This window comes from Pteropus alecto, unplaced genomic scaffold, assembly GCF_000325575.1.
Source record: "Pteropus alecto unplaced genomic scaffold, ASM32557v1 scaffold20, whole genome shotgun sequence".
Lineage (NCBI taxonomy): Eukaryota > Metazoa > Chordata > Mammalia > Chiroptera > Pteropodidae > Pteropus > Pteropus alecto.
The window spans coordinates 34353788-34368021 of NW_006436298.1; the positions used below are offsets into that span (position 1 = coordinate 34353788).

A 14234-nucleotide genomic window follows, 5' to 3' on the forward strand; every position below is an offset into this window, starting at 1 on the left:
TTGTTGGAGTGGTCTGTATTGTCAGTGTAGTCCAGTTGGTTAATATTGTTATTCAAATTTTTAATGTTTTTCTGATTTTCTGTCTACTTGTTCTATCAACTGTTTAGATAAGGCAGGTGAAACCCCCCACTGTAATTGTGGATTTATCTGTTTCTTCTTGTAGTTCTTTCAGTCTTTTGCTTCATGTAGTTTGAAACTATGTTACTAGGTATATAAGCAGTCAAGATTGTTATTATCCTCTTGATGACTTCACTCCTTTATTATCCCTGGTATTATTCTTTTCTGTGTTATCTATTTTGATATGAATATGGCCACTCCAGCTTTGCTTGGATTAGTGTTTACATGATATATCTTTTCTTATATCCTTTCACTTTAACCTGTTTCAGTCTTTATTTTAGCGTGCATTTCTTGTAAGGAGCATATAGTTAGGTCTTGCTTTTTTATCATGATAATCTCTACCTTTTAATTGGGGTAGTTAGACTATATTTAATGTGATTTTTGAAAATGTTAGGTTTAGATCTGCCATCTTACAATTTGTTTTCTCTTTCTTCCATCTGTTCTTTATTCTCTTTGTCCTTTTTTCTGCCTCCTTTGGATTAATTGAAAAATGTTCTTAAGATTCCTTTTTATCTCCTTTGTTGTCTTATTAGCTATAACTTTTTGTTTTGTTATTTTATCTTTAATTTATCATAGTATATTTTCAAGTGATATTATACTACTTTATGTATAAAATGGGTCCCTCACAAGAGTTTAGTCTTCCGGCCTTTGTGTTGTGATATATTTTATTTTCACAAGTGTTATAAACTCCATACTATATTGTTAATGTTTTTGTTTAAACAGAAAAACATCTCATATATTTACCTAGTTATCTTTTCTGGCATTCTTTATTTCATCTGGTATCACTTTACTTTTGCGTGAATGACTAAGATTTCTTGTAAGTCTGCAGTCAATACTTTCAGCTTTTGTGTGTGTGAACAGTTTTTGTTTCACTATAATTTTTCAAATATATTTTTATTGGGCATAATCCTATTTTGGCAGTATTTTTTCCTTTTAGGTCTTTAAAGACATTGCTCTCATGTCATGTGAATGAGAAAACTGCTCTAATCCTTATATTTGTTGCTCTGCATATTTTATTTTCCTTTGGCAGCTTTTAGTATTTGCTTTTTATCATTGGGTTTGAGCAATTTAATCATGATGTAGTTTGCTGTAGTTTTTCTTTTTTCCTTGTTTGTGGTTTCTGAGCTTCTTGTATCTGAGAGTTTATAATTTTCATCAGTTTGGAAAACTTTCAGCCATTATTTCTTCACATATATTTCCTGTCTCCTCCTCTCTTTCTGCTCTCCTTTGGAGATTCCAGTTACATGTATATTAGGCTGCTTGTAGTTGTCTCACAGCCTACTGATGCTGTGTTCATGTTTTTTTCTCTTGTCTTTTTTTCTCTGTTTTATTTGGGTTAGTTTCTATGGTTATGTCTACAGATTACCTAATCTTATTTTATGCAGTGCTAATCTGCCTTTAATCTCAAGCAGTGTATTTTTCATCTCAGGCATTGTAGATTTTGCCTGAGTAATTTTGATTTGGGCCTTTTCTTAAATGTCGCATGTTTCTGCTTAACACATTAACTTAAGTTTGGAGTCTTAGCAGTCTTCATCTTCTTTAATCATTTGTTCTGAGAGTTGTATGAGTGTAACCATTCTCAGATATTTTTGTCCCACTATAATTCCCCACTCGTTTATGTTGTAGAAAATATACCTCATTTTTACATATATATCTACACATAGGCATTTGTTCATATGCCATATAGTACTTTTTTCCAAAGTTAAAAAATAATTTTAAGAGTAAATGTAATACATGCTAATTTTATAACATTTAAACAAAACCATATTGAACCATATGGTGTTGAATTAAATGAATTTAAATATGGTTTTGTTTTGAAGGTTTTTTTTACTTGAATATATACTGAAGTATCAGAAAAAGTGTTCAAAATAACTGTCTCATGGTTGTATATTCTGATATAGCCTATTTAGTTGATTCTGTATGGCTAGAATTACGCTAGGGTTTTATATTTACCAAGACTTAAAATACCCACAATAGCTTTTGTGGGGGTATCTCTTATGTGAGTAGAGGTTTCAATGTTTCTGCTTTATCAAATGTCATATTTAGGAAAAAGAAACAAGACAGAATGAACCACTCCATATTACACATGTCTATACCAGTCTAGAGGTTTGAAAGAAGCTCTCTTCACACACTTTTATAACAAGAGTGGCAAACAAACTCTTTCAAATTCTTCTTTCTCTATGAGAAACAAAAGAGTGCTAAGTGATTGGTAAATTCTTTGATTATTTAAAAGCCCTCATTATCCTAAGAAGACAGAGTAAGAGGCTACCTACTGCTAGCATGTGGGGCGTTAACTATAAGTCTTATTCAAAATTAAATTTTTCAGTAATTGGAAGTAGAGTTTCTTAAATTATCTCTTCATACTTTATGAATAGTTCTGTGATATTTATAGCTAATTACAATTGATTAAATCCATTGAGTTGTCTCTTTAGAGTACTTTAATTATGAAAACCAATTTGAAATGTCTAGACCTCAAACATATGGTTAAACTTGTGTTTAAATAAATCCAAAATTTAAAAATGAATAAAACTTTTTAAAGGCAATTTTAGTTGATTTCTTCATTTTAAGTCCATCAAGAATGGTAACTGGCCTTCTTATTCAATAATCTCTAAATCTTGGAGAGTTTTGAAAATCAGAATTACTTATGGATGATGTATGGAGGTCCTCTAGAAAAATATTCTGTATTACAAATTTGTCCCTCAGTTTAACACATAGAAAATACATTTGGATACAGGACTTGCTAAAGACCAAAGTAGAGTTCAAGCTGTGTTTGTTGATCCTCAGTTCTATTGAAGCACCTGAAAGTGAGAGGTTTCCTCTTATGTTGGACCTTCTTATTAACATATGATATTATTAGTAGCTAACTTATGGCATGAAGACTTTTTCACTTCATGGAGCTTAATATAATAGGAACTTTACAAAGTCATAAAGAGTAATGGCACTTTTAGTTATTAATCTGATTTGCATTTGATTAAAGCTGCAGAAATTATAATTGGAGTGACAATTATAATATTCTCATTAGATGCTGAAATATTATGTGGGATAGACTACGCTACATGATTCATTTATATTCTGGAGATAACTTTCTAAATATAAAATGAAAGCACAATTATTTGATTTGTCCCACCTTTGTTTAGTTTTATTAAAGAGAAGTTTCACATACAAAACAATTAAGAGAAGTTAAATTCTTTTGCTGATTTTCCTCTATATTTTATAGGTGATCTCCTTAACAATGTTAGTTTTGGACTTGATTACTAGAAAGATGATATAAACAGATGAAGAAGGTAAAATTGTAATCTTTGCATAACTTTTAACTTTTTAAGAATTTCTTTAAATTTATTTTTTCAAAAGAATAACTATATCAATTTATAGATTTTTTTGTTATGTGTCAGGCACTAGTCAGGCTTACATTTTAGAGCAGAATATTGCTAATTATTAAAATAAATAAGTGAAACATATAGTATGTTAGATGTTAATAAGTACAATAGAGAAAATACCATATGTAGATAGGGTGTTTGGAGGATGATCAGGTTAGGTGTCATGGCTAAAGAGACATTTAAATGAAAAGTGAAGGAAGTGAGAGAGTGAAGCAAGTGGTTAAGTGGGACAAAGAATACTCCTGGCAGAGGGAAAAGCCAAAGCAAAGTTATTTAGATGGGGTCATGTCTGGCATATTTGAGGAATATTACAGTCACCTGTGTGGCTGGAACTGAAGACTTGATAAGGAAAGATGTGGGGGTATGAGATTAGATCAGAGAAGAAGAATGATCTGTGGCAAGGGAGGCACAGATCGTGTAGGATCTTGATAGTTCTTTTAAAACACTTTGGCTTTTACTCTGAGTAAGAGGGAAAGCCATTGGTGGGTTTTGAGCAGAGGAATGACATGAACTAACTTACATTTTTACAGGGCAATTCTGGTAGCCTTGTTGAGAATGGTCTGAGGGTGGGGGAAAGATAAAAGTAAGGAGATTAGTTACTTCCAGGCTACTGAAGTAATCTAGACAAGGGCTTGAGTGGTAGCAACAGAAGTGATGAGAAGTGGTCAAATTCTGGATATACAATTGATTCTTGTTAATTGTAGTTGTGCTCTATAAAATTATTGGGAACTCTAAATTAGCATTAACTGAGCACTGAATCATTGCCCCACTGGACATAACATAAGGAGTTAGGTTCTTAAAGAGTTACAATATTTTGACTGTTGATCAATACATGACCAATACACCAAACAATACATTGTTTTCTGTGTTTCTGTTTAAAGACAACTTCTTTAATATATATTGTTGAATCATTAACATTGAACTCATAACTAACCATGCTAAAACTGATAACTAAACAAATCTATGTAGGACACATATTTTCTCTGTAAGGCACATCACAGCCTTATGGAGCATAATGCTTCTAAACAGCACTTTAGCACTATGCTCAGGGCCATATTAAACAGCAAAATCATGAATAAAAAACAAAGAAATGCAAAAAATATGGAACTAAATAGACCACAAAAGGACGTTTTACAGTATGAGAGCTGAAACAAAAAGGCAGTGCATAGCCTTGTTCAACCTCAGTTGGGATTGTGTGCATCAGGGGACTCTACCACGCTGTGTGTGTGCATGTCTGATTGACCTGGAAGGCCCTGCGTGTATTGATTTTGGGCTTACAAATAAATTGTAGGCAGTAGGCAAATTCAGAAATGTGGAATCTATGAATACTGAAGATCAACTATATATTGAAAACAGAGCTTAAAGGATTAGCTAATGAATTGAATGTAGTGTGTGAAAGTAAGAAGTCAAGGATGATTCCCAGATTTTTAACTTGAATAGCTGGAAGGATGACATTATTATTAACTGAGATGGAGAAAAGTGAAGGAGGAACGGACTTGGAAGTGAAGATAAGGAATTTGGTTTTGAGATATTAATTAGACATCCAAGTGGAGATGTCAAGTTTTGTACTTGGGTCTCTTTCTGGAGAGTTTCTGGGAGAGGTATGGGATAAAATCTGAATGTTAGTACTTAAAGCCATGAGATTTGATGACATTACCAAGGTTGTTAACTAAGTTAGAAAAGAGAAGAGTCCTAAAACTGAGCCCAACATTAAGAAATCAGTAAAATGAGGAAATTAAAAAGCAGACTAAGATAAAAGAAAAACCAAAAGACTGTTATCCTGGAAGCCAAATGGGGGAGGTAAAGATTTCAAGGAAGAACAAGTGATCAACTAGGTTGACTATTGCTAAAACATAAGATGAGAACTAAGATTTGTATTTATCAAAGCATAGGTTATTGATGACTTTGACAAGAACTGAGGACTTTCAGTGGAGCATTAGAAGAGAAAGCCTAAATGGTATGGGTTTAAGAAAGAATGAGAGTAATGAAACCAAAGATAACTAGTATAGACAAATCTTTTAAGGAGTTTTGCAGTAAAGGAGAAAGGGAAGTAACTAAAAGAAATAAAGTGAAGGGAGTTTTTTTCGTTTGTTTGTTTGTTTGTTTGTTTAAGATTAGGAGCTATTACAGCTTGTTTATTGATGAAAATGCTCCCATAGATAAGGAGAAGTTGATGACATAGTGGAATGAAGGAAGAATTGCTGAAGCAATGCCCTTTAATAGGTGAGAGAGGATGGATCTAGTACCCAAGTGAATTAATTGATCTTAATTAGAACAAGGGCAGTTTATTCATAGTAGTCTAAAAGAGAAGAGTGAATATACAGGTTAGATATGCTGGCAAGAGCTTCTGGAAGTTCTCTTACATTGCTTATTTTTCTTAATAGGGTTCATGGGCTCCCTTTTCATACTCATTCAGTTCTAAATTCAAAATCACAAGGTACAAACCAGTAAGCATACAGTGAAAAGTTTTTCTCCTATTTATTACCTAGTTTATTTCTCCAGGGGCAACCATTATTTGTTTTGTTTTGTTTTTTTTAATCACAAGGTACAAACCAGTAAGCATACAGTGAAAAGTTTTTCTCCATTTATTACCTAGGTTTTTTTTCCCAGGGGCAACCATTATTTGTTTTGTTTTGTTTTTTTTAATAGATTTATTCTATACGTATCCTGTAGCTTTTAAGTCACTTCATTAAGGGTATTTATTAACTTATTAGATAACCTTACATTTTATAGTACATTATTAAAAGTTTGAGGTTAGTGACTGGCAGGTTATTCGTGCTAAATAAGTAATCCTTACACTCTCTCTTCTACAATTATATTCTAATATTATTGACTATTTCGTGACCCTCCATTTTAATTTTCTTGTCAAGCATCTTTTAGGAGAGTACTGTGATTATTCGTCCCTAACAGAACCTAGGACACCATGGAATCTAGATGAAGATTTAAAGGAAGAGTGCCCTTAATTTGTTGTAAACGTTGTTCTTCCACACGCTTGACTAATCTTGTAAAGTAGAATGATAGTTTTTCTTTTCATATCTGTCTTTGTCTATTAATATACTTACAGTGGAAACATACTGCTTTGTGAAACATACATATTAAAGTCAAGCTTTTTTTTTTTTAACCTAGGAAGTCAGTATTTTAATATATGAAGAATATTAAAGAACAAATCATTGAGATTTTTTATATCTAGGCTAAATAATTCCATTTTTTGGCTTAATGAGTATTCAGATACTTTTCAATGTTGATCAGATTTTCACAGCTTTCCTTTTTTAACTTTTTATTTTGATATTATTTCAGACCTATAGAAATGTTGAATAATACAAAAATTTTTACATGCCCTTCATCTATATTCTCCAAATATTATTTTACCACATTTGCTTTATCCTTTTATCTCTCAGTGTGTATGAGAGAGAAACTTAAACTGGCTCCTTTGTCCTTTTGACATGATTCTGTCATTCATTGAGCACTTGTTATCTGCCTCATCTGACACTTTTCCTGCTCTAGGTCTTGCTCCATTTCTTTGAGGAACCACGTTCCTTTAAGTGGAAAACAGTTTTTAGAAATCAATATTTGGGTACTGGGTGTGCTCTTTGCTACTGGGGTGTCTTTGTTGTAGGTCCTCTCAAAAGATAGAGTTAGGAAATAACCGAATGTGTACACCGCGCGCGCGTGCGCGCGCGCGCGCGCGCACACACACACACACACACACACACACATACACACACACACACACACAAATACATCAGTACATCTGTGCCTATGTCTGTATCCATCAATCTATCTGTATTAAAACCGAAGAGTTCATATTGATACTTCCAGTTCCAATCAAACATCAGAATTCATTCTGTCTTTTCCTATTTATGTATTTACAAGTTTTTTCTCTGACAGTGAGAAACCCTGGCTTCTGTTATTCATAATCTATTTACTTATTTGATTAATCCTAAAATAACAGAAAATAATTTCAGAATTGCTAACTCATGCCTCTGGAAAAAGAAACTTACTAATTACCATTCAGTGTTTGTTTAGAACTCTGTGTTTAGTCTTCCTTTTATGTAGTCAAATGTTGTTTTTCCGAAGTTATTTAGATTAATTCTTTTCTTTTTCATTCTTTTCAGTGTGGTTACATTATTCACTGAGATATAGTTTGGTTCATTTGCTTCTGTCATATCCCATTTTAAGTTGTTTTTTCCTACTCTTATCCTTATTGATTTTGTTTCTTTGTTTGCTACGTTAATGGTTCCAAAAGTCAGAACTGTACAAAACTATATACTTAGATAACTATATCTTTTAAAATTTTTCTTTTTTCTTACACACAAACTAACATACTATGATATTCTTTTTTACTTTGCTTTTCTACTTGATATCATATCATAAAAAGCTACAATATTTTAGTATGTGGATTTCTTTCACATACTTTATAACTGCTGCATAGTACTTCATTATAAGTTTACTCAAGTACTTTCCTATTATGGATATGCAGTTTATTTCTGATTTTTACAGTATATACACTACTGCCATAAATAACCTGTGCTTGTGGGTATTTTTAATCATTGGAGGAATATCTTAATCATAAATTTCTAAAAGTGTGATTGTAGAGTTAAAGATAAACGTATGTGTAGTTTTGTTAGATATTGCCAGATTTCTTTCTATAAGGATTCTATCAATTTACATTCCCACCAGAAATGTATGAGTATCTGTATCTTCATGCCTTTGCCAAAAAACAGAGTGTTTGCCAATTTGGTAGGTGAGAAATAGCATCTTCTAATTTTAATTTGCATTTCTTTTTTCTGAATGAGAGAGTAAAGTTGACCATCAGTTTATATGTTTAAAGGCCATTTTAGAGTATTTATTATTTTGTGAATTGTGTTTTGTCCATTTTTTCTATTGAGTTTTGGTCTTTTTCCCTTAAAATTTTAAGAATTTTTTAATATATTACAACAAATAGCTCCTTTTCTGTTATACATGGTGCATATATTTTCTACTAGTTCATCTGTTTATATTTGACTTTATTTATTATTTTTCTCCCTACAAATGATGATATTGCAACTACTGTTAATACTGCTGTGAGAAATAAACTGTCCTTATCTCTGTCCCAGGAGTCTTTGTGTCTTCTTCCCAAATCCATGAAATTGAGGCAGGCTAATTTGTTTGCTTGCAAGTAGAGTAAAGTTCCATACTTTTCATGTTCTTGACAAAAATTTGTGTCCTTTTTCTTACTTATTTTTATTTGCATTTTTTTCCCTGTAGGATTTTAAGTTTTCCTCTCTTGCTTCTTTGTCTCCTTCACAGTTTCTAAATTTCCTTCATTTTAATCATTTCTGCCTCTGAAGTGTTACTTTTCTAAGACTGCTTCCCTTGCTTTTCACATGCATTTTTAGCTCCTTTTCTTGTAGTCAGTTCTGTAATCTATCATTACACTTTTTCAGTATTTTCACATATAGAGCAGACCTTCTTTTTCTAACAGTGGTTTTATATCAGTCTTAAGCATATGGCTAGTTCTTCTCTTCTCTCTTTAGAGCATTTTTCTTTTCTTTTTTTTTTTTTTTTTTTTTCTTCTTCCCAGAACAGCCCTTGGTGTCCATGAGGCTTACAGTGGAAGGGTGAGAGATCATTTGCAAAGATTTAGTGCTTATTTTTCTACCATAGACAATTTAAAATTTGGACATTCTTTGCCTATTAGTTATGATGAGGGTACAGGTTTTATTTGTATTTCTTCTTTTTTAAATCACATTTTAGATGATATGTGAGAGATTCAGAATTATGCTGCTACCCTTATCCCAGCCACCCAGAATCCCCCCATTCATAGCTTTGTTACATTGTAGAATAAAGTTTTGCACATAGTATGTCATCCAATTTATAGGTTAGTAAAAGACAATGGGTCAGTTGAATCTAGCAATCACTATATGCAAGGAAATGGTGTTGCTTAGAGTGAGAGAGCTTGCTCTTTAACCTCCTGTATTTTTTAATGCCTTATAGGAGCAGATGATCAAAAGGTTTTTTTTTCAGCTCTCCAAATTTGATCCCTTTTTAGCTTTCACTATTAACGGCACATTTTTACAGTTTTCTGCCATTCGATCTCCATCACAACCCAATGTATTGAAAAGAGCAGATAATTTAACTCCCAGATTTAAAAATTAGGAGCTAAAATTCAGGTTAAATGACTTGCCTGGGTTGCACAGCTAATCAAAGGAGAAGCTGAGACAAAAACTGACTTTTTGACGTTATTGTCAGTACAACACTGATTAAAATAGGAAGCTCATTCATTTTTCCTACATGTTGTACTTGAATTTTAACTTCTAGGAAAAGAAACACAGGTGGACATTTGGCCCAAGATGAATTCCCATTCATTTTCTTCTTGCTCACAGTAATAGGTAAAAAATGTATAGTTGAGAAAGAATACTTTGAAAGAAAGGAAAAATGTAAAATGGTAGAATGTTTAGTTATTCAAATCAGAGTCTACTTGCTGGCACTTTACTTTTGGAAAATAGTCACTTCTTATTTATTATCAGGAGGCTTTCCACCATAATATTTAACAAATGGTAAACACTTTAAAAGTTTATAATAAAAAATACTTGACTTACTAGACTTGCTTAACGAGTAGTCTAGCCTGTCTCTTGTACATGTTAAACTTATATAATTGAGTTTTGCTAACCTCAAAATATTGTTTATGGCATGACATGTAGTATGTACACTCTGTTACTACAAACATTAAACAGATTTGTCAACAAGTGCTGACAAAAGAATTATAATTCAATCTTTTGTGAATTTCATTATGTGAGGAAAAATTGGATTTTCTCCTTCTCTGTTAATTTACACATAGAACCATACTCTACTCAATGCTTCTCATCATTAAAAATAAAAACAAGAACAAAAACCCCCAAACCCACAAGAACATATAGCAATAGAAGTATAATTCTGTTTCTGTCGATAAGAATTTATTCACTTTGAATTTTCAGCTCAAATGTAGTTAAGAAAGTGTAATAATCATCTGAGATATTTTGAGCCAAAAAGCTTATGTGGCAATGTAGCTTTTTGCATTATGTTTTGTTAAGAGAATGGAATTTTTAAAATTTTATTTGTAACTTTGCTTTTCATAGTCTTACTATTTCTTGAATTTATTCATATAGTTCCGATGGGACCCTAAATATCTACTTAAAATGAATCAGTAAAAGTGTATAATAAAATTTCTCTCTAAATCATGCCAAGTGAGCATGTTTTTGAAACTTGTTTCGGGAGGGTGGGAGGGAAATATACATAGATCAATCTATCGATCATGTGAATGCACAAGTACACCTTATAACCAAATGCACATGTGTATGTGGGCTGTAGAGTACAAAAACAAACACACCAAAAAAACCCCCTACTAAAACATACCCCTAAATTCAGGTTTAAATTCAAAGCTGTTTTTAAAGTATTTGTTATTATCTTTATTTTAATGTAATGTTATTTTAATGATAATAAATTAATGCCTTAGATGTTTTCAAAGGCATTAATTTTTTTCTAGTTTGTGTTAATGACCACTGATAGCTGTTGGTATTTCGATTTTGGCTGTACTAGTCTTCTTCAGGTTGTTATACACTATATCTGATAAAGAAAAGTATCTGGGCACTTCTTAACTTTTCTAATGTTATTTTGGATTATAAAATCCTAGTGAACTGAGCGTTGTGTATTTAGTGAATCATTCTGCACCAGCTAAAAAGACAGATGGTTAGTGTACAGTTTAACAATCTGTGCAAATAAGAGAACAGATGGGTGGTTTAAATGGTTTAAATGTCTCAGTGAAAATGTTAGTGAGAACTTGATTTCAGAAGTTATATGCTAAATATTTAAGTAATAACTCATTAGGAATAAAGGAGTCTATATAAAATGTGATATTTTTAAAAAAGTAATAAACTATGGAACTCATTTACTAGTTATACTTTTTAGACATAATAAAAATTAATAAATTAGAACACAATACTCAAATTTTCTTGCCTGGTAAATGATTTATTTTCTTATTATGAGCATGTAGACTCTAGAAAAATTCATTATTATTTGGAATTAATTTATCTACATAAATGCAATGATCTTTTGAATTCTCTGTTGTCAGAATTTGTTGATGATCAAGTAACAGAAACCTAAACTAGCTTAAAAATGGTGAATCGGAGAGGAGGGTGGTAGATGGGGTAAAAGGGGTCAAATATGCAGTGACATTAAAGAATTAAAAATAAATTAATTAATTTAAAAAATGGCGAATCAAAACACACCCACACACCCACCCAAAAAATAAAGAAAAGGGCCTTAGAAAGCATTCCTCTGGCAGCTTCTGCATTGTTTGGGGACTTTCACTCTCATTCAGGCATTAATGTGACTTAGCTCCCAGCCAAAGAATTGGTTCCTCTTTGGTTGGGTATGCACTTTGGATCTTGTGTTAGCTTCAGATGGGAGTCTCCTCCTGACTTGTGTAGGTAGAGAGAAGGGGTTGTCATTTTAGAAGAAGGCTGCGGGGCTGGCCAGGGGCTGACCATAGATGTAGCAATTGCATTGACTCTTGGGGACTTTTTTTGAAATGTATTTCTGCAAGAAGGATGCTAAATAGCAATGTTTATGGGTAAATAAATATAGATTTATGACAAAACTGTTACAGTGAACATGTAGGGAGATGTGTACCCGAGAATTAAAAATCATTTGATTCGTATTATTGAAGTGATTTATTAAGTGTTAAGTTTTTAAAAAATTATCCCTAGTGCCATATAGAGCAAGTTAAAACACTAGGGATTTATATTAACTGAGGCAAAAAATTTATTGGTTTCTGAATGAACATTTAAAAAATTTCAAAATTAAAATATAATAGAATTTTTAAAAAATCACAGGCGTGATGCTTCATAGTAAGAAGAATTATTTCATGAATTTTTATGTCAGTTATATAAAAATTTTTATGGTTATTTACTGGTTCATGACATAAAATATATTATCCAAATATATTATCCTGTGGGTTGTAGTCAAATAGTGAGAAAACCCACTTCATTAGCATCTAAATGTTATATTTTTCTGTTTCCTTCAGGTAAAACTGAATTAATATATTTGCTCCCATCCTTCCACTCTAGTGTTAGAACCTTTTTCCAGTCAGCAGTGAGAGGGGTTAGAAAAGATACTCTGGTGATTGAATTATTTCCTAAAAGAGTTCTTTAGGTTATAAAGTGAAATAGGTTATCTAGGGCAACTCAAATGTGAATAACTCAAATGATTATTATCACCTTGTACAGGAACCAGCTAATGGAATATGGCTAGAGAATTACACTCTGTAAAATAATTATGTGTAGCTCCCCAGAATTCAGTGGTGGTTCTAATACTTGGAAACACTAGAATTTGTTGGTAGCAGCTACATACCAGTCTGCTGGAAAGGTTTGTTTCCTTTTCCACCAACTGGATGTAGTTCCTGTGCCTCAGCATTAGCGGGGTAATGGGAAACTCAAGGGAATTCTTCTTATGTTGCTCTGTCTGGACATGGTCTGTTGAGGGGGTGGGACAGAAGGTGGTCAAGGAATCTTCTATCTGCAAAAGCCCTGACTTTTTCTCTGCTTTCGGCCCTGGCCTGGAGACATTCTCCAATAGGGAATGTTTTTCTGATTCCTAGCCATAGGAATACTCAGATAGGTGCTGAGACTAAACAGAGCGACAGCAGAGAAGAGCCTCTAGTGTGAAAGTTCTTAACGTAAAATCTATTTTTGGGAGAAGATTCATGTGGAAAACTCTCCTTGGAAAAAGGGCAAAAATTAATAAATATTTTGAAAAGTTTATTCCCTAATCAAAATAGTTGATCAAGAAATATTTGTTCAGTCTACATCAAAAATTAAAGATCTACTTAAAAATTTTATTTATTTATATAATCATTTATTTATATTGTCAATCTAAATATTTTCTGAATGGTTTTAGTAAAGGAACCACAAAAAGGTTTAGTTCATAAGATTATTTCCTAGACTTCTCCCACATCAGGTCAGTTTCTCTGTTTCATTTCCAAGTCATTCACAACCTAAAATTGCCATACTTATACAGATATATTTCCTTTACTTCCTCAAAATTTGCTCTCCTTGAGCTTACTTGTTTGCTTGCCTGTGTAACATTGTTTGTTCTTTCCATGTTTTCATTCAGTAGTCCAAGTAACTAGACCATGGGCTTTATGTTAAGGGCTCTGATTTGCCAAATACTAAATTTCCAATGTTTAGCACAGTTCCTGGTGGTCATGAGTTAATAATATTCATTGAATGAAAGGAAGGAAGAAAGGGAGAAAGAGCGTGAGGGAGGAAGTATTGTCTATTTTGTCTTTCTTATACCTTTCCAGATTTGCCTCATCTTTTAAGGTCTTTTCTTTACTAAATATCCTCAGACTTCCCTTGTCTTTGTTGATATTTCAAACATAGACCTCAAAATTTAACATTTTTACAAATTTTCTTGTTTTCTTGGTTATAAATTTTCATTTGCACTCTCGTTTTAATTTGGTATAAGGTCATTGAACATGAGAAGATCATATATCCGTATAATTTTACAAAAAATTGTACATCATCCTTCAAATAAATAGTACTTTGCATAGAGCTTTGCATGTCAAATAAATAGTACTTTGCATAGAGCTAAGCATATAGTATATGTTCAATAAACTTTTAATTATTCATAAAATGTGTGAAATAACAAAATAGTGATAACTGAGTTTACACACAGTGAGGATAAAAGTTTTTTACTATATCTTGGCTAACTTTCTTCAAT

The 14234-nt window shown here is 32.2% G+C and overlaps 1 protein-coding gene across 6 annotated transcripts in view; it reads left to right on the forward strand.

Moving 5' to 3' along the window:
* FER (FER tyrosine kinase) overlaps positions 1-14234 on the forward strand; it is a 366069-nt gene that overhangs the window by 67357 nt on the left and 284478 nt on the right. The window lies entirely within an intron of this gene.